Source organism: Thunnus thynnus, chromosome 1 (genome assembly GCF_963924715.1).
Source record: "Thunnus thynnus chromosome 1, fThuThy2.1, whole genome shotgun sequence".
Classification (NCBI taxonomy): domain Eukaryota; kingdom Metazoa; phylum Chordata; class Actinopteri; order Scombriformes; family Scombridae; genus Thunnus; species Thunnus thynnus.
The window spans coordinates 2,558,423-2,581,009 of NC_089517.1; the positions used below are offsets into that span (position 1 = coordinate 2,558,423).

Below are 22,587 nucleotides of genomic sequence, written 5' to 3' on the forward strand. Positions count from 1 at the left end.
GGATTCAGATCCGACGTCTACATGTGTTTAAGTTTAGTCAACAATAACACTTTGGTTTCAGTTATAAGTTAATAAATTAAACGTGTTTTGTGCTTCAAGTCACTGCTTTTATGTATTTATCCAAGATGGCCGTCTTTCCCTGATCCATATACCAGACTGTAGCTGCTATTAGCTGATATCACAGGAGAATAAATTCAATATGTTGTCAGTGAACATTAAACAGATACATTCTGTCATTATGTTGATAAAAAAAACAAACATATTAACAGTTATAAATAAACTGTAGCTGTTTGTGGGTGTATGTAGCTTTTTTTTGTTTTGCTTTTTACTGTTTGTTGTTGTTGTGCTGTTGTATGTTTTTTGTCTGGGACTACAGATGCAAATTAGCTTCAAGCTAACTCTGATGCAGTGCATCTTTAATGTTTCAAACTGCACACTGTCCCAGTCAATAAATAAATAAATCAAATAAATATAAATGGAACTTCTAGCAGCCACAGTTAGTTTTGATTTATAAAGTGTTTTCAGCAGTGGACGCAGCTTAAAATCAGATTCCAGTCCATGCAGGTTGAAGGTCGACACTTTCAAACCTGGTTGAGCTTCGTGCAGTCAGATGGGACGGAGGGAAAAGTGAGAGGTGAAGGTGTAAAGTCCACCTGCATCAGAGTCTGTATCGATTTTATTTTTAAACATCTTATTGAACAGCAGAGCAGCAGAGAGGAGATACAGCAGCACGACGCTGTACAGGATGTCACGGTTAAACCTTCTGGCAACGGTTTCCATTAAAGAGTAAAGTCAGTGTGTGTGTGTGTGTGTGTGTGTGTGTGTGTGAAAGCAGAGAGGCATGGCTGGCTAATGTTTCTTTCTGCTTGGTCAAACACATTATTTATTTCTCATTGTGTGTGTGTGGCCACAGGCCGTAAAATATATCTGTAATTACCCACACAGCCGTCAGGTGGGGTTAATGGAGACGCCATTAGCAGGAAGAGAGAGCAGAGCAGCGGTGGCGGGGAGAAGACGCAGGGACACGACGACACGAGAGGTAAAAGAGGAAGAAGAAGAGGAGAAGAAGGCAGCTGTGGATATTAGTCATTAATTCAGCCTGTTATGAATCGGTCTGCCGTCCTGCTCGCTGCTCAGAGACGGGTCAGCAATTAAAACCGGATCTAATTAAATTAAAAGGAGAATATGATGGAAAAAGGGTAAAGAAGTCGGTGTTTTTCTGTATCTTATCCATTAGTGACACATTTTAATGAAATGACCAAAAACATGTTCTCTCAACACTTCCTGGAAATTATGTTTATAAATGTTAATGTCCAAACTGTAATGTATCCACAGCAGTGTGCTGGTCTGGCAGGCAAAAAAAAAAAGTTTGTATTGCCAAAAATAACACCAAATATCCATCCATCTGGAAACCGACAGCGTTTGGGAGCCTCTGTGCAGCGCTGTATCAAAACGTGAGTTAACCTCTGGGTCGTTGCCTGGGAAACTGTTGGTAACGTAGCTCCGTTAAGGAATAGGGCAGTGCGTAATGTGTGTGCATAGCGGGTGGGAAAGAGCGAGCGGCAGAAAAGTGGCGGTGAATGCGGGCAGAGCAGAGGAAAAGGTTAGCAGGAAGTTGTCAGTCTGGCGGTAAATGTTCAGTACAGACTAGAGCAGGTCAGTTAATAAATGCTGCAGCTTGTCAAGACCAAGAAAAGTCTGTTGTTTCCCAGACTGCTGGAGAAGTGAAGGGTGTTAGCTCCAAAGTTAGCAACGATAGGTTAGCCTAATGTGAGGACGTTAAACAGAGAAACAGCAAACTGTCAGCTGATGAAAAGAAGTTTTCGCGTTTCATCAATACTAGAAATACAACTGTAGGAAGTAACTCACTATCACTGTTCTCATTCATACTTAAGATGCTACAAATTATATCCAGCTACAGAGAAAAGCCTGAAAAGCCGTCAGTTAGAGCGGAGGTACGGAGAGTCGTCGCTATGGAGACGATACAGCGTCTCGTGTAGTGACATCGGTGTGAAAAGGCAGGTTTTTCAGAGCGGCTCGTTGCAAGTGGCTCAAACTTGTGAATCTTGGTTTAAGGCAGGAGATAAAACAGCCTGTTTCAGACAGAGGCTGAACTGAGGGGCTGTACCAGTAGAAGATAAATAAGGAGTTTTTAACTGGAAATCATGTAAAGATATTCCAGTAGAGCCCCAGAATATAAATATAGATGCAGAACAGTGTCTAAACATAACCATAAAACATTTAGAACAACAACGGAGGAATAAGATATATCAGGCTTTGACACACACATAATACTTGTTAATAGATCAGTAGAAAATTATAGAATATCAGTCTCATCATTTAAAGGAAGTGGAGAAATGTGGATTTTTATTCTTCTTAAAAGTCAAACCTTTACTGTATATTAATAAAATAAGAATCCTCAAAGATAATAGTGCTGTAAATTACATAAATTCATGGTTAAGAGAGGCAGAATAAAGAGGGTTATTACATTATCATCTATGTGAGAGCTGCAGAAGACATTCAGGCTACTCAGCAGAGCCTGTAACATTAATATTATACAGCGCATGCATTTGAAATATTGATCAAACATATTTTAAAGTCCACTTTCCATTTCAGCAGACAATAGAAGAAGCTCATTAAAGACCAGAGTCAAGTGTAAGTTAAAAACGCTGCTGCAGGTCGTCAGTGTGACAGAAGAAAGAAAGAAATGAAGAAGAATCGAGTATCAGGAGTCAAAAGGAAAAGAGGAACAGAAAGAATGAAATAGAAAAGGTCGTTATTTTAGTTTTTATCATCCCAGAATTGGATGAAGTGCTAAAAGAAAAACAACATCCTCTTTAAAAATGTAAGATCTGTTTTGTTGTCTCCGCTAGAGAAGCTTTTTGTAAAAGTCGGAGGAGCTTTGAGGTCAGCAGATCTCTGACTTTGTGTTTATGGAGGCTTAAAAGCTTTGGATTATAAACCTGATCCAAACTATTCACTTCCCTCTAAGTGATCAATAAAATATTGAACTGAAGCTACAATCAACTGGAAGCCAAATGGCAGTTATATAATCTCTTTCTGGTAATAATAGCAGACTCACCTACTCAGCCTGGAAACATTACAGCACGCTGATGTACAAGTGCATCTCACACACACACACACACACATATTCATCATGGACAGTGGAGGAGGCAGCAATGTGAGAATTGTGAAGAAAATCCTTTTTACACTCGAATGTCTTGAATGTTTCCTTGAACAAAACCAAACATATTCTCAGAGAAATGTAACGCCTCCTCAATTCCACTTTTTTTTATCAACATGAGGAGAATAAAAACCTTCAAACATGTTCATCCAGAAGATATCTGGAAAACTTTAACTTTGAGTATTTGATTTGTTTTTCCTCCATCTGCTCGCTGCAACGAAAGAAAAGATTTTTATGGTTTTGTTTAGACGACACACAGCTTTGAGGGGAAGATTGTCGTCTTGGTTTAATACAGAAACTGACACCGTTGTTTGGTTGGTTAGGGATCTGGGGTCACGGTTAGGGATAGAGGGTTAGGGATTTTTTTGTCATTTATATTTGTTACAATGTTGACTAACTATGTTAAAGAAGTTCCAAAACTTGAGGTGAACGTATGTAAAAATGCTGCCTGCAAGTCAAAAGTCAGGGCTTCAACCTGCTTCCTCCTCAGTGTGATGTCATGTTGTTCACACATGTCGTAACCGATTCGGGGTCAAACATGTAGAGATGTATTTGAGAAGTTTATATTTCAAGTAAAAAGAAGTGAAATCCTGCTACTATAGTTTGTTTACGTAGCCTCTGGACCCGGAGGAGGAAGCTTCCTGAAGCTGACCAATCAGAGCAGAGCGGGCTCATCAGGAGGCGGGGCCTTAAAGAGACAGGAGATAAAACAGCCTGTTTCAGACAGAGGCTGAACTGAGGAGCTGCATAAAGGACCAGTAGAAGATAAATAAGGAGTTTTTAACTGGGAATCATGTAAAGATATTCCAGTAGAGCCTCAGGACTGATGCCTTGCTGAAGCACGGTGCAAAACATGAGATCTTTTATGTTATTATGAGAAGTGTAAGTGAGGAGAAGACATCACCTGCAGCAGTCCTGTGTCTCTGCGAGCAGCAGGATGTTGACTGCCGCTCACTTAGTGTCACTAACGAGAAGGAAGTTCTGATTCTTCCATACAGAACCTTTAATGAGAAAAGTACAATTATCTGAGTGAAAGAGCTGAAATTCTGTTTATTTTAGAAGGACAGATAAAACTCAAGGTTGTGGATTTTCATTTTCACAAATGAAAATATGCTAAAAAAATGAACTCTTCAATTATGCACACACCTGAACCTCCCGAGATATTTCTGCAGAATAATTATGGAACATCTGTTGTTTTTCTCTTTGTCTCGCTCTTCAGTCTTTTATTTTTTTAAATTTCTTTCTCTACAACCTCCTCTACCTCTACCTGCAACACCTCGTCCTCCTCATCTTCTCTTTCTTCATGATTAATGACCAACTCAGCCATCTGTCGCCACGGTAACAGGTCACACAGCATTACGGACCGATCACAATAGCCGTCGACGGTGAAGTGTAATCACGTGTATACCAACAATTCTGTAATTATTCGCTCGGTTTCACTGCAGAATGAGTCACCGCATGTTGAAGGAAGAGTGATTACCTTTGTTTATAACAACTGGGCCTTTTCTACACATGACTGGATCTCAACCAGTACATCAGGTGGGATGATAAAGGACTGGTGGACACATTACTTAGTTAAAATGATGTGGACGCCCACATATACTCATATCAGCCACAAGAGGGGGCTGTGAGTCAACTACCTGCTTGAGGCTGAGGTCCTTTAAAGTATCACTAGATGCTCCGACTGACTTCCATCCAAAAAGTCTCAACTTCTGTCTACAAATATTAAGTCATTCTGGTCTCAATCTCTAAATGTAGACCCTCTAATGAGTGTGCTGGTGGTCATTTTGGAAATTATTGCTCCATTAATAAGATTTGAAGACTTATTTGCTTACTTTGATTACCATACCTTCCCTGTATGCACAATATAGCTAAAGTAGCTAACGTTAGCCCAAGTGTCCCAGTAAGCTAACGTTAGCTTGGGTCTGAGGTAGCATGAGAGGAAACACCCAGCACTCCTTATCTGAAAGGTCCTGGCTCCAAACGGGGAAAGATAGCGCCGACCATGAGCTGCAATTCTGGACTTCAACCCTCCTGTTGTCTTCCTGTCGACCATGCAACTTTTGTCCTCACGGGTCAATTTTGACTTGGGAGGATAAAAGTCCACAGATGCTATAAATTTTAATGAAACACCCAAAATTCAATGAAAGTAGTGATCATTACTTTTACTTGTAAAGTGTGTGGTATGGAGCCATCCATGTGATTTTCAGGCAATTAGATGAAAGAAATCCATATTTCTGATATAAAAACATTTGAAAACGGGTCAAAGTTGACCCGAGGACAACAGGAGGGTTAATCAAACTGACTGTGGTTCTTTCACCCCAAACTGGGAAAAGCTTTTCTTCATGGATCTGGGCACAGGAGCATCGACGTGCAGAAACATTAAAGGGACACAAACTGTTGGAACAAAGTTGGAAGCACATTGTTTCTAAAATCTCTCAGTTTGCAGACGTTTCTCTAAACTGGAACTAATTTAACACAATTTAAGGAATTCTCATCAAAACTGTTTATTTTTTTTTGAATATCTGGCAACATTTTGCTGTCTAAGTTTTTAAAAAAAGGATTATTTCAGTAATTTAGTTTTGTTTTTCCATAAAGATGAAAGTGAGATTATAAAATGTTCCAAATAAAAGCAACAAAGGCCGAAATATTCACAGTTTTATTCTCTAGCACACGTAAAAACTCCAAAAACACCGGATCCTACATTTCCCATAATGCAACCCAGCGTGGCACCCCAGCATCTGCCACCACGCCTGCTAAAAACTCAACACTTCAACCTCAAGTTTGTGACAAAGACTTTCTGATAAAAAATTTGCAGTTAATAAATGTGTGATTAATCCTTAATCACAGTCCTTCGTTACTTAGAACAGGAGAAAATAACAGCCAACATGATTTACATCAATTTTTTTTGAATGTGTAGAATGAAATAACATTTACAAACGGTGATTTTTGAATTTCTGAATAAATACTGATCAAATTTAACCTGGAACAGATGAAATGTTGTGTATATTCTGGGTCACTTTAGGACAGATCATAAAATCTGAGGCTAACAGAAGTGTTTTTCAGTGTTTTTTGGTGTTTTTCGGTGTTTTTCTGTGTTTTTCTGTGTTTTTCTGTGTTTTTTGGTGTTTTTCGGGTGTTTTAGCTGCTCTCAAACAGTATGTCAAGGTTAATAAGTAAAATCTGTTTCCCTTTAGTCTCTCAAACATCAGTATCAGTCTGGTTGTTCTCCTCCCAGCTCCAGCTCAGTCTCTCTACGCTCCGATACCACTCTGACATGCGTCACTGGTTCCCTCCACTAACCCCACTAACCGCAGCATTAACATAAAGTGCTCGAGGTGAAGTGTGAAATGGATCTGCGGCGGCCGGCAGCCAAATTCAGGCGAGTCATCAGGAATTCCAACCACACACACACACTTGAGGGATTTCTGAACGAATGCAAATGGAAATTCTCATTTCCTAAATCAGATTTTACACTTCCTGGACGGGAGTTTTAGGTGCGGAGTCAGTCGAGGCAGCGACAGCCAAGCCGAGCTCCGCTGCTGCTGCTGCTGCTGCTGCTGCTGCTGCTACTGACTCAGAGCTTTGGTGCTGGCTCCTTCCAGCGCGGCGCTTTGGCACACCTTCTAACAAGTGATGAATATTTAAATATTGCACTGTGAACGCATTGAGGGGAAGCGTTCACCTCTGTTATTAGAAAGAGGATGAAGAAGAGAGGGAAAGAAACATCTACATTTTAAAAGATTTCCTACAAGTTTCTTTGTGAGCTCTCCTCTGTGAGAGTCAAATAAACCCACGATGCATTTCATCTGCCAAATGGTGAACCGTGCAGAGTCTCTTGATGAGGGATGAGGAAGAGGAGGGGAAGGAAGCAGCAGCAGAAGCAGCAGCAGCAGCAACAACAGAGTGTTAAAGAAGTAACAGCTGTTACAAACAGAAGCCCAGAGATTAACAGTGTGAGAGTATCTGGACGTTATTTATGGCTCTCTGTGTGAGCAGATTAGATGCAGTTGTTAAATCCACGGCTGTAACTAACAATTATTTTCATTATCCATTAATCTGTTGATCTTTTTGGTCCGTTCTGTTCTGTAACATGTCAGAAAATGTTCCCACAAGCACAAGATTCAGTTCACTGTCACAGAGACTGAATAAACATTAATCAATTATCAAAATAGCTGATCTTTCATTTATTAGTTGCAGCAGTGAAGTCTAGAATAGAGGCGTTAGGTATCAGTGTGAACATGATACCTGAGATATAATATATAACTACAGCTGCAACAACTGGTTGATTAATAATTTACTACTATATTGATAATTGATTAATATTTTAGTCAGTTTCAAAGTAAAAATGCCAAACAATCCACAGCTCCAGACAGTCCTTGTCTTTATATGAGAATAAATGTAATATATTTGGATTGTTGGTGAATATGAAAACATCACCTGAGCTTTAAGGAAACAGTGACGGCGACACGTTTTTCACTGTTTTCTGTCATTTCAAACACCGAACGCTGAAGTGAAACAGTCATCTGCAGATTAAAAGATAATTAATTGATCATTTGTCTTTCATTGTATAATAAACAGTGAAGGAAATGAAATGTGAAATTAATGTGATGAGAGATTTGTCACCACAGTTTGAGAGATTTTAATTAATTTTCAGCTCATTGTTTTGTTTCCATCCAACAGACTCTGATATTTGCTGCTGTTCACTACCTGCCTGCAGGAAACCACACACACCGAGTTAGAGAGCAGCTGCTGAACAAAGAGGAACTTTTAGCAGCTAAAGGGACAAATATGTTCCTTGAGGAGCAGGAGGAGATCAAACCAGAGCTAAAGGAGAGTTTGCCGTATTGATTCTAACCTCTTCTACTCCACCTCTGTGCCTCTTTACAGCAAAAACGCCGACAATGAAACAACCAAATTAAAACGTCTGCAGCTCCTGAACCACAGTGGACGTCTGTATAAATAAGGTTTCAACAGAAAGGGAACCGAAAGTGTCAGAAAGTCTCAAGGTCCTCTCGCTTTCAAATAAAAACATTGTTTCAGTCTAAATATCTTCCTGTGTGTTTGTCTGTGAAGGTGAAGAACAGTACGAGACTGTAAACTAAACACCGACGAACACAGTGTGACAATTCAACACCTGTGTTTCTACATGAAAAGGTTCAGATTGATTTCCAGAAAGGACATTTGGAGACTTTTTGCAAACACGATGTCTTCCTGATTACAGAAAAAGTGACAAATGATGTGCAAAAAAGACAGAAAGCCAACTAGTGACACTGATATCTGAGCACAGTTAATGTTAAATGTTGAACCTGAACTATGAAATACAGTAAATAAAACTGACAACATCTGTTTAAATCAGGATCTAATCACAGAATAAGTAAAGAGGACTCATTATCTGAAACATTAGACTTCAGACTGTCCTGTTGTTTCAGCGAGTCCCCAGAAAACAACATTAATTAACGTTGGAGAGACAGCGCCCTCTAGCAGCTATAGTAACTATGACGGTCATCAGGTGACGTTCTTCGAGGTGAATCTACAGAACGTCAGACTGTAACATGAGAGATCACACAGTTCACTTCCTGTTTCCTAAACCGAGTCAACGCTGTTTGTTTTGTTCTATTTGTTGCACATTTCCAGCCCGTAATAGTGTGCAGAGTCTTTATAAAGATCAACTGAAAAGGAGAAACGTGCAAATCAGCTGTTGAGGTCATTCGGCCACATTTACACTGATGTTCATACATTTAAATGTTGACTCGTGCATTCGTGTCCCCAGTAAATAACAAACAACATATTCAGTCCTGTTGATTTGATGACAGCTGTGGTTACTGTTGGTAACTGCAGGTGCATTTTATTATGAAACACAGCAGACACGTCAGGAACCATCATCCTGAGAGGAAAGTGGTTTGAAATAATGAAAGTTTTAAAGGGAACAGATTGTAGAAAGTGAGATTTCTTTTTTAATTATAAAGCAGGTCTATGTGCTATAAATACTGTGAAAGAATCAAACCACCGTTACCCTCCAACAAGACCCCCCCCCCCTCCTGAAAGAAACTAAATATGTTTATTTATGTTATTTATCTAATTTATGTGCAGCCATGCGCAGCTGTAACAAGGTGTTTTTGACCATAAAAACATGCAAATGTTTGTGAATCGACCACGAAAAGTGAGAAAGGGGCATCAAACGACCTCTTTAACAATTGAAAATTTAATAAAACTTGAAGCTTCCTCTCGGTTTCATATTAAAATGCTTTCCAAAAAGATCAGAGAGGAATAATCCCTTCCCTCCAGGGTGAGATGTACATTGATCTCTGAGAATTTAAAAACTGTCTCAGCTTCATGAGTTTGCATCTTCGCCCCCCCCCGCCACCCCGCCCCCCACCCACATCCCCCCCCACCTCGTCTTTTCAGGCTTTTATTATAAAACATCTGCGGGGAATGTTGAGTTCAAATGACAGCAGCTTAAAAAAAAAAAGCCTGATTAAGTGCAATCAATAAGAGTGAAGAAGTCTTGATGTCCAGATGGATTTACCATCGTAGGAGTCATTACAGTAACGGCTGCGCTTTTGTTTTATGAACCAGTTTTTAGGCTCGAAGAAAAAATAAATTAGACCTCATTTGTACGTTTCTTTGTCTGTTTGTGGTGTCTGGATTTAGAGCAAAGTGAGACGTCACCACATGTTTAGTTTCTCTGAAACAGAAACCAGAATCGTGATGCTTGTTGTTGTTGTTGTTGTTGTTGTTGCTGTGCTTCCATTTGTCACCTTTAAACTTTTAGTTTCACTGTTTTTTAATCTTTCTGTTTCTAAGAAGCTTGTTTAACCCTTTAAGCTTCAGTTCTCAGCATTAACTAACTGTTATTCAGAGTTTCCAGCAGGTGTTTGTTGGCAGGTGACACTGGGGCGATAATTTGAAAGTGGCTAGCTGAGATTAGCATGCTGGAGCTAATGGTCAAAACAAGTTAAATTAATACAGAATCATGCTTGACTTCACACGTTCACATGTACAGCGACGTTGTTAAAGCTCTGAACTTTACCGCTCTGATCAAAGACTTTGCCACAACGTGTGAAAGCAGGAGGCAGGAACGGACTTTAACACCTGCAGTTATTGATTGATTGATTGATTGATGCAAGATTCTCATGGTTGCTGGTGAGCTGACAGACGGATGAACGCAGGCTCGTATGAGTGTTGTTTCTGGACGTTGTTGCTCTATTTTATTGTGGCTATTTAGACTTTATGGCACTTGAACTTATTAGGCAAAGGGCTCTTTCATCTGTGTGTGTGTGTGTGTGTGGGTGTAAGTGTGCATATGTATGCATTTGGGTGATGCAGTTTCTGATTGGTTGGCTATGTGTTTGCTTCACTATGAGCTTATAATAATAATGATTAAATGATTAAATGATTTGTATTTGGAGCTGCAAACAGTCATAAAATGAACCCGCAGTCGTGAGTGGTTGTTGATGCGTTATTAGATGTAAAGTAAACGCAGCTGATGTTTGTGCAGGTTGGACGAGGAGATAGTTGAGTGGTGGTGATGGTGGTGGAGGAGGTGGGGGTGGGTTGGGTGGGGGGCGTGCCCACCCATAAAAACCAAATGCCCGGTCAGTTACTTCCCTCTGGCGCCGGGACTGACTGACAGTATGTGCAGTGTAATGTGTGTGTGTGTGTGTGTGTGTGTGTGTGTGTGTGTGTGTGTGTGTGGTGGGAAAACAGTAAAGTACGGAGCAGAGTTGTGACGCTGCAGTCCACATTTATCAGATAGTTTCAGCTGAACGTCTGATTTATTAGGATTTATTTTGCACCTGAGGTCACCAGTTATGACCTTAAAGTTTATCCAACTTAAAGCATTTTAAAATATTTGTTTTAAACTTTGATTCATTCCTGATTTACATGCTTATAACTCATATCATGAAAAGATATATATATATATATTCTGAAAAGAGATTTTTATATTTCTAATAGCCGCTCTGTGTGAGTGTGTGTGTGTGTGTGTGTGTGTGTGTGTGTGTGTGTGTGTGTGCACTGAGGGGGGTTTCTGAGCATGGCTCAGTGGATAAGAATGCAGCTCAATTAGACCTTATCCAAGACACAGGTCACATGGACCTGACACACACACACACACATGCACACACACACACATTTATCATCAGAGACATGCACATAATCCATCAAAAGCAGAATTACAGACTTTCTCTGCTTAAGAGCCGAGAGATTTAAAGTGCTCTCTGATCCGCTGAGTCAAATCTGAGAGTCGAACACAAACAAGCTGCTTCTGTATGAAAGTGAAAATCTCTCTCACCTGTGTCACTGAAGGTGTTACTCCCACTGTTGTTCTGAGCAGGGAATCACTCCATATACTAATCCAGGGGATTTGTAAACCATTCAAAAATCCATCCAGAATCAGGGCAAACCCTCTGCAGGAGGAGGTGGTGGTGGCATTGTTTCCAATCCAGAAGGTGTGTGTGATGAGAGAGAGAGAGAGAGAGAGAGAGGACACACACTCACATTAACAGCTCTGCAAAACTGTCCTGCACACACACACACACACACAACCACACATGTAGAGAGGGACAAGGCAGAGAGGGGAAGCCGGGTTGCTGGCTGGAGGAGCAGAGACACGGCGTGAGGCTGCAGAGCTCCAGAGGAAGAGAGGCAAGAGTCCGGACAGAGATCACCCCCAGGACGGTGCACCCTGGCTGGGTCGGAGCAGTGAGGACGCTGCTGCTGCTGCCGTCTGTGGTTCCTGCATGAGCCGGTCGGTGTTTACTGTGAGGTGGACACACACACACACTCTGCTCTCTCTGCTGAGATCCTCCTGAAGAATGAGGCAGTCTGCAGCAGCACCACCCCCCCCACCGGGACAAGCCCCGCCCCTCCCACAGCGGCTCAGCCAATAGTAGAGGGCGGCTGGTTTTTACTCCCTGCCCCCTCTCTCTCTCTCTTTCTCTCTCTCTCTCTCTCTCTCTTTCTATGGCTCAAACACACACACACACACACACACACACAAACACACACACGCTTACTTGTACTTCTGGGGACATTGCATAGACTTACATAGACCTTAACCCTAACCACTACTTGCCTAATCATAACCTAAAATCTATATCAATACTGGGTTTATATATAATACCTTTTAATTTAGTGCTGGTGCCGAGTAGAAGGGAATAAAAATACAGTCCTGATATGTTATAATTCCCTCTGGAGAGTTATTTCTTTCCTTCACCCTAACCTGAACCACTGACCCAAAAATCAATTTTCTCCCAACTTTTCCCCCCCAATTGGACAAGAAGTCCCCAATTAACCGCTCTTTAATCTGAAATTTGTCCCAGGAAGTAGCCTGTGACACACACACACACACACACACACACACACACACACACACACACACACACCTCTCTGTGAGAGACAGCATGGCGACACAGACAAAGACTCAGCTTCACACCAGGAGCCGATCACACATATTCAACCTCTAATAGGAGCCGACGTTCACTCAGTCAGCTGCAAACACGTTTAACTGAACTACATATATTAACATTAACATTAACATTAACATGAAGAACTTGCAGCATTTTTAAAGATACAGTGAAAAGAAAGACATCAAATCCTGTGTCTCTGTGTTAATAACCATTTTAATAACCATTTTTGGCCAAATAAAAGACATTCCTCCTTTTCCAACAGCTGTTTTTTGGTAAAATAACAACCTCGTCCTTGAAGCTTTTTCTCTCGTAAAAGTGAAATACTTGAACATAAATCGGCATTTTTTTTTTTTTAGACTTTCATCTTTTTGAGCTGCTGATCGTCTCTGACAGTATTAATTCTCTGCTGTTTGACAGATGAGTCAGACCTCAAGAATAATACGTTCATGAGATCAGATGTTATTTTCGGTCGGAGAGAGCATCGCTGTGACTGGATGTTCTACAGGCAGAATGATTCCATATAAAGTCAATAGAAAGACACGATGTGATGTGAGTTTAAAATGTTTCAACTGGAATGAATCTGCTTCATAAAGATATAGATAAAGGAGAGAAACTGAACAGAAAGAAGTGGAGTCTCTGATGTTCAGTCAGAGGCTGAACTGAACACAAACACACAGAAACTCTCCAACAGTAGAATAAAATAAACAAGCAGTCAAATATGCACGAATGAGGCTTCTCATTCTGTCTGAATGCACCTTAACAGCAGCTCCTACAGTGTTGTGTTATTGGTTGTTTGTAGCCTTTATGTTGCTAAGCTAGTTGTCCGTTTACTGTTAGAGTCAATCAGCACTAAAAGTGTTTTGTTTTTATGGTTACGTTTCACTTTTACAGGAGTAAAAGGCTTCCAGGACTCTTCTTCTTCTTCTTCTTCTCTTTCGATATTAATAGTATCTCAGGGAAACTTGTGAAAGTTTTGTATCTTAAAAAGGTTTTTAATTTACAGAAACAGCTGTTAGAAAAGGAGAGATCATCTTAATGCTGTTTTTATTTTCTATTTGTTTTTTTCAGTAGTGTATGTCTATGTTAAGTTAAATTCTAAAAGGTAAAAACGACGACATGCGTCCACAGCAGGTGTTTGTCTACACAGGAAGTGTTTCAGTTGTATTTTTCAGTTGTTCGTCTCTACAGCGTCTCACTATGTGCACATAAATACAACCTGAAGGATGTTTTCACACTTCAAGTCTTCAGATCTGTGTTTTTATGGAAAATTCCTGCAGTTTCAAAAGTACTAAAACTATTAAACAGTGTTGGCAGAAAACAATTTAGACAAAAAATGAACAGTTTCAAATGTTAAAAGTTCACAAATCTTTTTATTTTTGATGTGAATGTTTGAATTTTGAAGCTTTTCCCAGTTTGAGTATATATCTATATATAGTTTATATATCATTTATAGTTGGAACATGAATAGTTTTAACTTTGTGACTGAATTCACCTTTAAATGATCTCTAACAGACATGTTGACACAGGAGAGTCAATTATTTACATTCTAAGATAATGTTTGAGTTTAGAACAACCACACAGAGAAATGTTCATGTTTATTATCTTTATAGACTCTTCAGGTGTAGAAACAGAAACACTTTATGTGTATAATATAGTGAGAAAGTTGATCCTCTAATTCAGAGTTATTTAACTCAGGTCACTGAGATTAGTGACGTCGAGAGTTTTCTAAGATAAACAGAAAACCTGCAGAAACACGAGACTGTAGACAAACAGTCCAAAGTCCAGAGAAACCACACAGTCACATTTAACACACTTTAGATGTTTAAATCTTCTCTTTATGAAGCACAAGATGCTTTATTATATTCTCATAAACTCTCTCTTCCAGCTTTGAATCATCCTGTCTGTATGAAGAAGCTGCGGTTTGTGTTTTTAGGGAAGAAAACTTCCTGAAACTGTAGATCAGATCAGATACCGATACTCACAGCAGCGGTGGAAGAAGAACTGAGATCTTTTATTGAAGTAAAAGTAGCAAAACCACAATGAAAAATACTCCAGTACAAAATCTTTCTTGAGTAAAAGTACACAAGTACTGGCAGCAAAATGTACTTCAAAGTAAAAGTACTTGTTATACAAAATGTTCAGTGTTCAGCGTCAAACAAAACCATAAAACTTATTTCTTTAGGTTTGTTTTTAAACTGCTCTCATAACTATTTTTTTGCATTTTCTGTTTTTACTTGATTTAAAAAAAAAAAAAAATTTAATCTTACTCTTATTATTTTTTTCCTCTTTTGTCTCTTGTGTTTTATCATTTGGATTTTATTGATGTAAAACACTCAAATACCAGTTATATAAATATATTATTGGAATATTAATATGATTCATTGACATTAGCAGCATTTTAGTGTTGTCAAGGTAAATCTAATGTTAACAGCTTATATATATATATATGCTTATATACAGCTTATATTTAACTGATCATATGTTTTATGTAATAAATATTATAAAATAGTGCGGTCTCTGCGATCAGCTGACAGACGCTCCTGAGGAGGAGAAATGTCGTCTTATTCCCATATTGTATGTTGTTAGCTGGCTTGCTAACGTTAGCTACAGGATCTGCTATCTGCGGCTACGCTAACGCTAGTGTGACATAAAGGTTATTTATGTGTATCTGCCTGCTCAATTATCACATTATTTGATTTATATGAAATCAATTTTGTATCATTACAGATACCCCCCCCCCATTCAATTTAATGCATTACTGATCTGAGTAAAAGCACAAGAGCAAATGTGGGTATATAATATATATATATATATATATATATATTATATATATATATATTATATAGTATATGTATATATAAACGGTGGGTTTGCGCTGTGTTCTTCAGTTGGTAGTTACACACAGAGTAAAGCAAAATCACTGTTTGTTTTCATTTATTCTTTCACAATTAAACAATCTCTCTTTTTTGTGTGATTCGTCGGTGCAGTTTTCAAGTAATTGGCCCGACACTGTTTAAATCCCACTGAGAATCTGTTTAAAGAGCATCGTTATATGTCAATATATTGAAGAAAAGTTTGTCGCCGGCGTCACTGATTCTTTGGGTCAAACACAACTCTGCATTAAACATGCTGAATCAGCTGAACGGGTGCAGATAAGGCCGATAACAGCCGACAGCGGCGTGCACAGTGTGAAAACTACAGGTGACGGTCGGCCACAGATGCTCGGCGACGGCCAAGGTTGTTAGTCCATCATGGTCAGCAGCGGAGGACGGAGGGAAAAAAAACCTCTGAGGTCCCGCTGAGAGAGAAAAGCTTCTACTGAAAGACAAAAGTTAAAAAAAAAAAAAAAAACAGCTGTGAGAGCAGATAAACGAGGGAGAGACGATGGAAGACGGCGAGAGAGTTTACAAACTAGACGAGAAAAAAAAGAAGGTGAAGCAAAAACCCGCAGATCATAAATAATTCAGAGACAAGTTGTTTTTATAAGAGCATGAAGAAGAGAAAAAATCAGGCGAGGACAAGTTTCACTGAGCTGCACTTCACACACACGCACACACACACGCACACACACACGAACACACACACACACACACACACACACACACACACACACACACATATATACACACAAATATTCAAGGTGAGGCTGAAGATCCAGGAGAGGCTTCATATGCAAATAGCCCATATGTGCTGCCTGTCACAGCAGCAGCCTCACAGGTACAGTGGACACACACACACACACACACACACACACAAGGTGAGGAGTGTGTGTGTGTGTGTGTGTTGGTGTGACAGCTGATGGTTGAGATAGTGTGTTAGTGGGGTGGGGTCAGAGGTCAGACGGGACGCCTAAAGGACAGCTGGACAAGCGTCCTGAGAAGCCGGTTAATGTACACTATACACACACACACACACACACACACACACACACACACACACACACGCAGGTTTACAATATAATTAACCTTCGTTGACCCACCTTCTGCTTTCTGCAGCAGTGCTCTTTCCTCTTTCAGTTTTAAACTTGATGGCGTATTTTTTTTTCGGGTTCCTACATTCTCTCAGTATTTATTTAAAATATTAAAGACCCCCTGCAGACATGTTACGACATTAAAAGACTCAGCGTTTTTCAACTAAAAAGTTCAACTACCTTGTTAAAAAATTCTAAAAATAACATCTAGTCCCTCTCCTTAATTAAAAAAACCCAGAATCTCTGAATATGTAAATAATGTTGATTTAAAGTTTTCCTGCTGGACACAAGACGTCGTCTCCTTCGCTGTGAAGTTCATCTCAGTGTTTCTGCTCTGGAGGCTTCAAGTCCCCACATCACACTTGTTTAAACTGAATACTGGACCACGATTGGCTCCAGACTAGTTGTGATGTCACAACTCCTGCAGGTACATATTTCCAGCTCTATATTTATATTCTGGGGCTCTACTGGAATATCTTTGCATGATTTCCAGTTTAAAACTCCTTATTTATCTTCTACTGGTCCTTTATGCAGCCCCTCAGTTCAGCCTCCGTCTGAAACAGGCCGTTTTAGCTCCTGTCTCTTTAAGGCCCCGCCTCCTGATGAGCCCACTCTGTTCTGATTGGTCAGCTTCAGGAAGCTTCCTCCGGCTCCGGAGGCTACGTAAACAAACTATAGTAGCAGGATTTCACTTCTTTTTCTCCTTCTTTACTACAAATGTCAACTTCTCAAATCCATCTGTACATGTTGGAGCTGAATCACATCTGAAATATGACCGTAGCACCTTAGCAACCACCTTAGCAACCAAGGCTACAGCAAGGTAGAAAAAACTGTCACAAACGAGGCGTTCAGAGCAGGTTGAAGCCCTGACTTTTGACTTGCAGGCAACATTACTACATATGTTCACCTCAAGTTTTGGAACTTTGACCACGTTTAACATCCGACATCAGAACAGGATATAAATAACAAAACAGAAAATTAGAAAAAGCAGAATATGTCCCCTTTAATTAACATATTTGGCCAGTTTAAAAACTGTTGATACTAAACATATTAGTACAATGAGCACATTTCTCTATTTTCTCCTCCAAAACATCTAAACATTCAATCCAATATCTGCTAGTAGTGACTTACAGCAATATGAATTATGATTATTAGAAGTGGAGTCAATATGACAAGATATGGAAATCATAAAACCCGTCAGAATTGTTTAAAGTCAATGTGTTTCCACCAAGTAAGCAAAAAACTTAAATCTGTAAATACTGAAACTACAAACTGCTGATTTCAGCTCAGATGTTTATATTAATGGCTTTTTAAACAGATTTTTGCCTGTTATTTTTTAAAGATCTTATTTTTTAAACCAAAACTAATGATCCCTGAGCATGTGCAAGAACGTCTCTTTGTGTCTCGTCAGTTTATGTCTCTTTGTCTTCTCGTTCTGCGGCGGCGAAAACGTCTCCATGGTTACCGTAAAGTTCCACGACTACGAGGACGAGTCGTCACATCGCATGTTCACAGTATATTTGTATGTACGGTGGAGTCAGTGTGGCTGCTGCTGCTGCCGCTGCAGACAGAGCTTTAATATTTGATGAGCTGCCAGATGGCACAGTAGAGCCTTTAATAACCGTCTTTAATATAGGTAGTCAAGCATGCCTCTGTGTGTGTGTGTGTGTGTGTGTGTGTGTGTGTGTGTGTGTGTGTGTTCTGATGGTAGGGTTCCTGCGATCAAAGAACAAACTCCGATGGCAGACACGCGTCAAGAGCCAGACGCACACATCAATTATTCAGTATTCTCTCTCTCTCTCACACACACACATTAAAATTTGGTGGTTATTCTGAGACAAAGACTGAGGGGGGGATGTTAGATTTGACAGCCAGTTTAGTCTTTTCACACTTCTTTTAAACTTTACATTAAACTTTGATGTAATGAGTATAATCCTCATCATTTTTAATTCTTTATTTAAGTTTTACACATATTAAAGTCCAGCTGATACTAAATGACATTTATGTCTCCTACAGCAACATATCTGCTCTGTAAATCATTTGTCATGTTTTTTCCTTTGAGAAGAAAAAAATCAGAAACCAAAAATGAGAAATTTATAGTTTCTCCGCCCTCTAGTTTTACATTATTTTGATTAAATACTGCTCCATCATCCACTTACATTATTACTTATGCTGTATTATTTCCATACAGCAAGTCAAATCTTTGCATAAAGCGTTAACGTGTCATTATATCATCGGCAGAGCAGAAGGTCACACTGAGCCTGATTGCATCCTGCAACACAGCAACAACCCACATTAGCTTTCCTGCTAAAGTCTCCTTCTTATCTAACTTACAAACATGAACACACATCTCGTCCTGCAGATTAGCTTGTTGAACGAACCACCGAACAAACATTCAAAAGGGAAAAGTGCACCGCTAACGTTAGCAGGCTAGATAGCTAATCAGCTGCAGCACATTAAACAGCATGTAAACAAACCTGCAAACTTCACTTCAGACCTGTTAGCTGCTGCCAGTCAAACACACACGTTGACATTATTTCTGACTACAAAGAGGAATCATTAAATGTGTTTCAGTTGGACTATAAGAATAAGAATCTGCTGCTTGATTGAGGTAAACTGATATATAAATAAATATAAATAACTAAGAACAATGAAACTTGAGCAAGACTGTATATTTTATGCCTGTTGTAGCCTAGTTACAGACCTCTGAATCATCACCCACATCTCCAATTCGTTCTTTTGCTTCTCTGTGTGAGTTCATCTGACGTTAACTATATATATATATAAATAAAGGTTTATTTAGGCTCAGACAGGATCCATCAAACAATGAATTTATGCTCTATTAGCACCAGAATGCTAAAACTGAATAAGCCATTAAAGATAGATGTGGGGTTGTTAGGATTGAATTAGAAGCATTTTAAATTAAATCATAAAATTAAAATCCAAACATGGGAAACATAAAATGGGATAAGAGGAAATTAAGTTATCTGCCTCTGACGGATGTGTGCTGTTTCTCACTGCCAAAAACCATCCATGTAAACGCATCATTAAAGACCTATTTTCACAAATAATGATGTAAACATGACAGAATAAACAGATCACCGCACGAGTTTCAAGAGAATCACACTTGAAACAAGTTGGTTTGTATCAAAAACACCAACTGCCACACATTTATGTGACTAATAGTGTAAAAAATGTGAATTTAGGATTCGAATCTGTTTCTGTATATGTCTCCAAGACTAGTCAGTCCAACACCAGAAGACAGTTTGTGTACTTACAAAATGATTAACCTTAGTGTGTGTGTGTGTGTGTGTGTGTGTGTGTGTGTGTGTGTGTGTTCGGTGTTTTTCGGGAGAGGAGCGATGAGATCGGAGCTCCAGCAGCCTGCAGCATCACGAAACATCACGTAATCCTCTCCTTCATGATTGCATATCAACTAATCCCAGAGTCTCTAACCAGCACAGATACAGAGGCAGCATCAGACAGACGAGGAAGAGTTTCAACCAGTTCAGATACAAAAACCAGTTCCCCCAGTGTTCCCAGTGCTTCATGGAAGCCAGAAAGTTTGTGAAAAAAAGAGCACAAAATGCAAATGTTGTGTTCTATGATGAAGAGTGAGAGGAATCTGTTTCCCAACATCAAGAAGTTTAACATCAAAGCGTGAGGTCAGTGGAGAGGCTTCCTTTAATTTAAACTACAGACTGTTGAAGCTCAGAAACTGCAGAAACCGACACGAAAATGGAGAGAAACTGTTCTGTTCATGGATATTTACCACTAAACAGCAAAATATGTGAGGTTTGCCCTGAAGGTTGCACCAGAGGAAAGGTGTTGTTACCTAAAACTAAAGGGTTTATCCTCTGTACGCTGCGTTTCAGGATGTCAGCCTCTCATTTTCTGAGGTCAGAGAATCACTAAAGTCATCAGGACGAGATCAGACAAGATCACCTTCATTGATCTTTATATTCAGAATACAGGAAGTTACATGTGCATCAGAAAAGTAACGTCAGAATAGAAAATAGAAGAGGGAAATAATAAAATATCATCAATATCATCATTTAAATATTTGTAAATGTTTCTCATTGTTCCAAGAGTTGAAAGAAACACAGCTTTTACTCATTTTAAAGTGACACCTGTATTTTGTTCTTCTTCACGGTTTCCATGCGAGGCTGAAAACTAGCTTCGACTGTCTCCGCTGGTCATGTGATCAGGTCACAGCTGATGATCCTTCAGTAGCGTTAGCATATTATCTACTGTATGACACGGTTCAACTCTGTCTCTTGGAAATTACACTGATATAATTCTTGTTTTTTGGCATTTTTGGACAGTGAAGAGACAGACAGGAAACAAGGAGAGAGAGAGAGAGAGAGAGAGAGAGAGAGAGAGGTGGGTAGGACATGCAACAAAGGTCCCTGACTGGCAGTGAACCAGTGGGTGACATCATGGAGGCTACGTCCATATTTTTACATATTATGTTTGCCAACGCTAATATCACTGAGGAAACAATGTTGCAGTGAATATTATATATTTTAAGGTGGCGGGTTGCACAGTTTGAGATGATTTAGATTAATGTCCCGAGTAGAGCTGTAAAAGTTATTCCATTGATTAGTCAGTTAAAGAGTTTTAATTTTATCGTCAACTATTTTGATAATCAAATAATCGTTTTAGTTCATTGATTTTGTGATGTTGGTCAGACAAAACGAGACATCAGACGACGTCACCTTTGACATAAATGTAACATTTTATGGACAAAATCATTAATTGATTCATTGAGAAAACAATCAGCGGATTAATGGATAATGAAAATAATTGCAGCCCAAGTTGTGAGTCTGTGTTCTTCTTCTCTGTCAGTGTGTGATGCAGTGAGGCTTGAGGAGGAGGAGGAGGAGGAGGAGGAAGAGCTGAAGAAGAACACTTCATCTCACAGCTACAGAAACCACTGCTGCTGATGACAGTTCGCCAATATTCTCTTATTATTCAATTTATACGGCCACTTTTTCCTGCTGCCTCTATATTGGCTGTGTGGCCTCTGATCCGTTTCATAGAAAAGTCAGAGCGCTGCGTGTGTGTGCGTGTGTGTGTGTGTGTGTGTGTGTGTGTGTGTGTGTGTGTGTGTGTGTGCGTGCGTGTGCGATGATGTTTAAGTGTATGCGTCGTGCCTTTCAGTGGTGGCACGGTGACATTTTCTGAGCTGGCGGAGCAGTAGAGGTGAACGGTTACTCGGCTGTGACTCACCAAAGTGTAGCTGTAATAAAGATCTGCAGGACGGCTGGAATCTGCTCCGACCTCCATTACTGTGTGATTGTTGGAGCCCTGGGAGCCGCTCCAGTAGCATTATCCCCCCTGACGTAAAACCAGAAGGTCAACCAGGAAGGAAAGTCTAACAAAGATGTAACAAACTTTCGTGCAGTTTAAAAGGCACCATGTGATGCTACTTTCTACATTTCAGAGGGAAATATTGTACTTTCTACTCCACTACATTTATTTAACAGCTTTAGTTACTTTTCAGATGAAGATTTGACACAATGGATAATATAACAAGCTTTTAAAATACAACACATTGTTAAAGATGAAACCGGTGGTTTCCAACCTTTTTGACTTTTGACGTCTTACAAAAAGCAGTGTGTAGTCGGGGTCACATTTCACATGTCTATGAGTTGTTAACAGCTCCACCAAATAGTGATTTTTCCCTCTAAACTTCTCACATGCTTTCATTTCAATAAATGTTCAAATGATCCAATATTTCAGCAAAAATCAAAGATTAGAGAAAAAGTCCAAAAACTGAAAACAGATTTGTGTATCAGAACTTTGTTTTTTCTTCTTTCCTCTCCCATTAATCATCTCACCACCCCTCAGATTTATCTGCTGACCCTTTGGAGGGGCCCGACCCCTAGGTTGGGAACCACTGGACTAAACTAGCTAACTGTATATAAAGTAGTGTAAACTAGCTCCGCCTCCAGCAGCTACAACAGTAACATGCTGCTCTAACACTGATGCTTCACTATTAATAATCTAATGATGTC

General features: G+C 39.6%; 1 protein-coding gene across 1 annotated transcript in view; it reads right to left on the reverse strand.

Annotated features, from left to right (window-relative positions):
- The window catches only part of large2 (LARGE xylosyl- and glucuronyltransferase 2), a 92,794-nt gene extending 80,801 nt beyond the window's left edge, over positions 1-11,993 (reverse strand). Inside the window, exon 1 of the mRNA XM_067591602.1 lies at positions 11,481-11,993. The gene's annotated coding sequence lies outside the window, so the exon portion shown is untranslated. The remainder of the gene's footprint in view (positions 1-11,480) is intronic.
- Between the last annotated feature and the right edge of the window lie 10,594 nt (positions 11,994-22,587).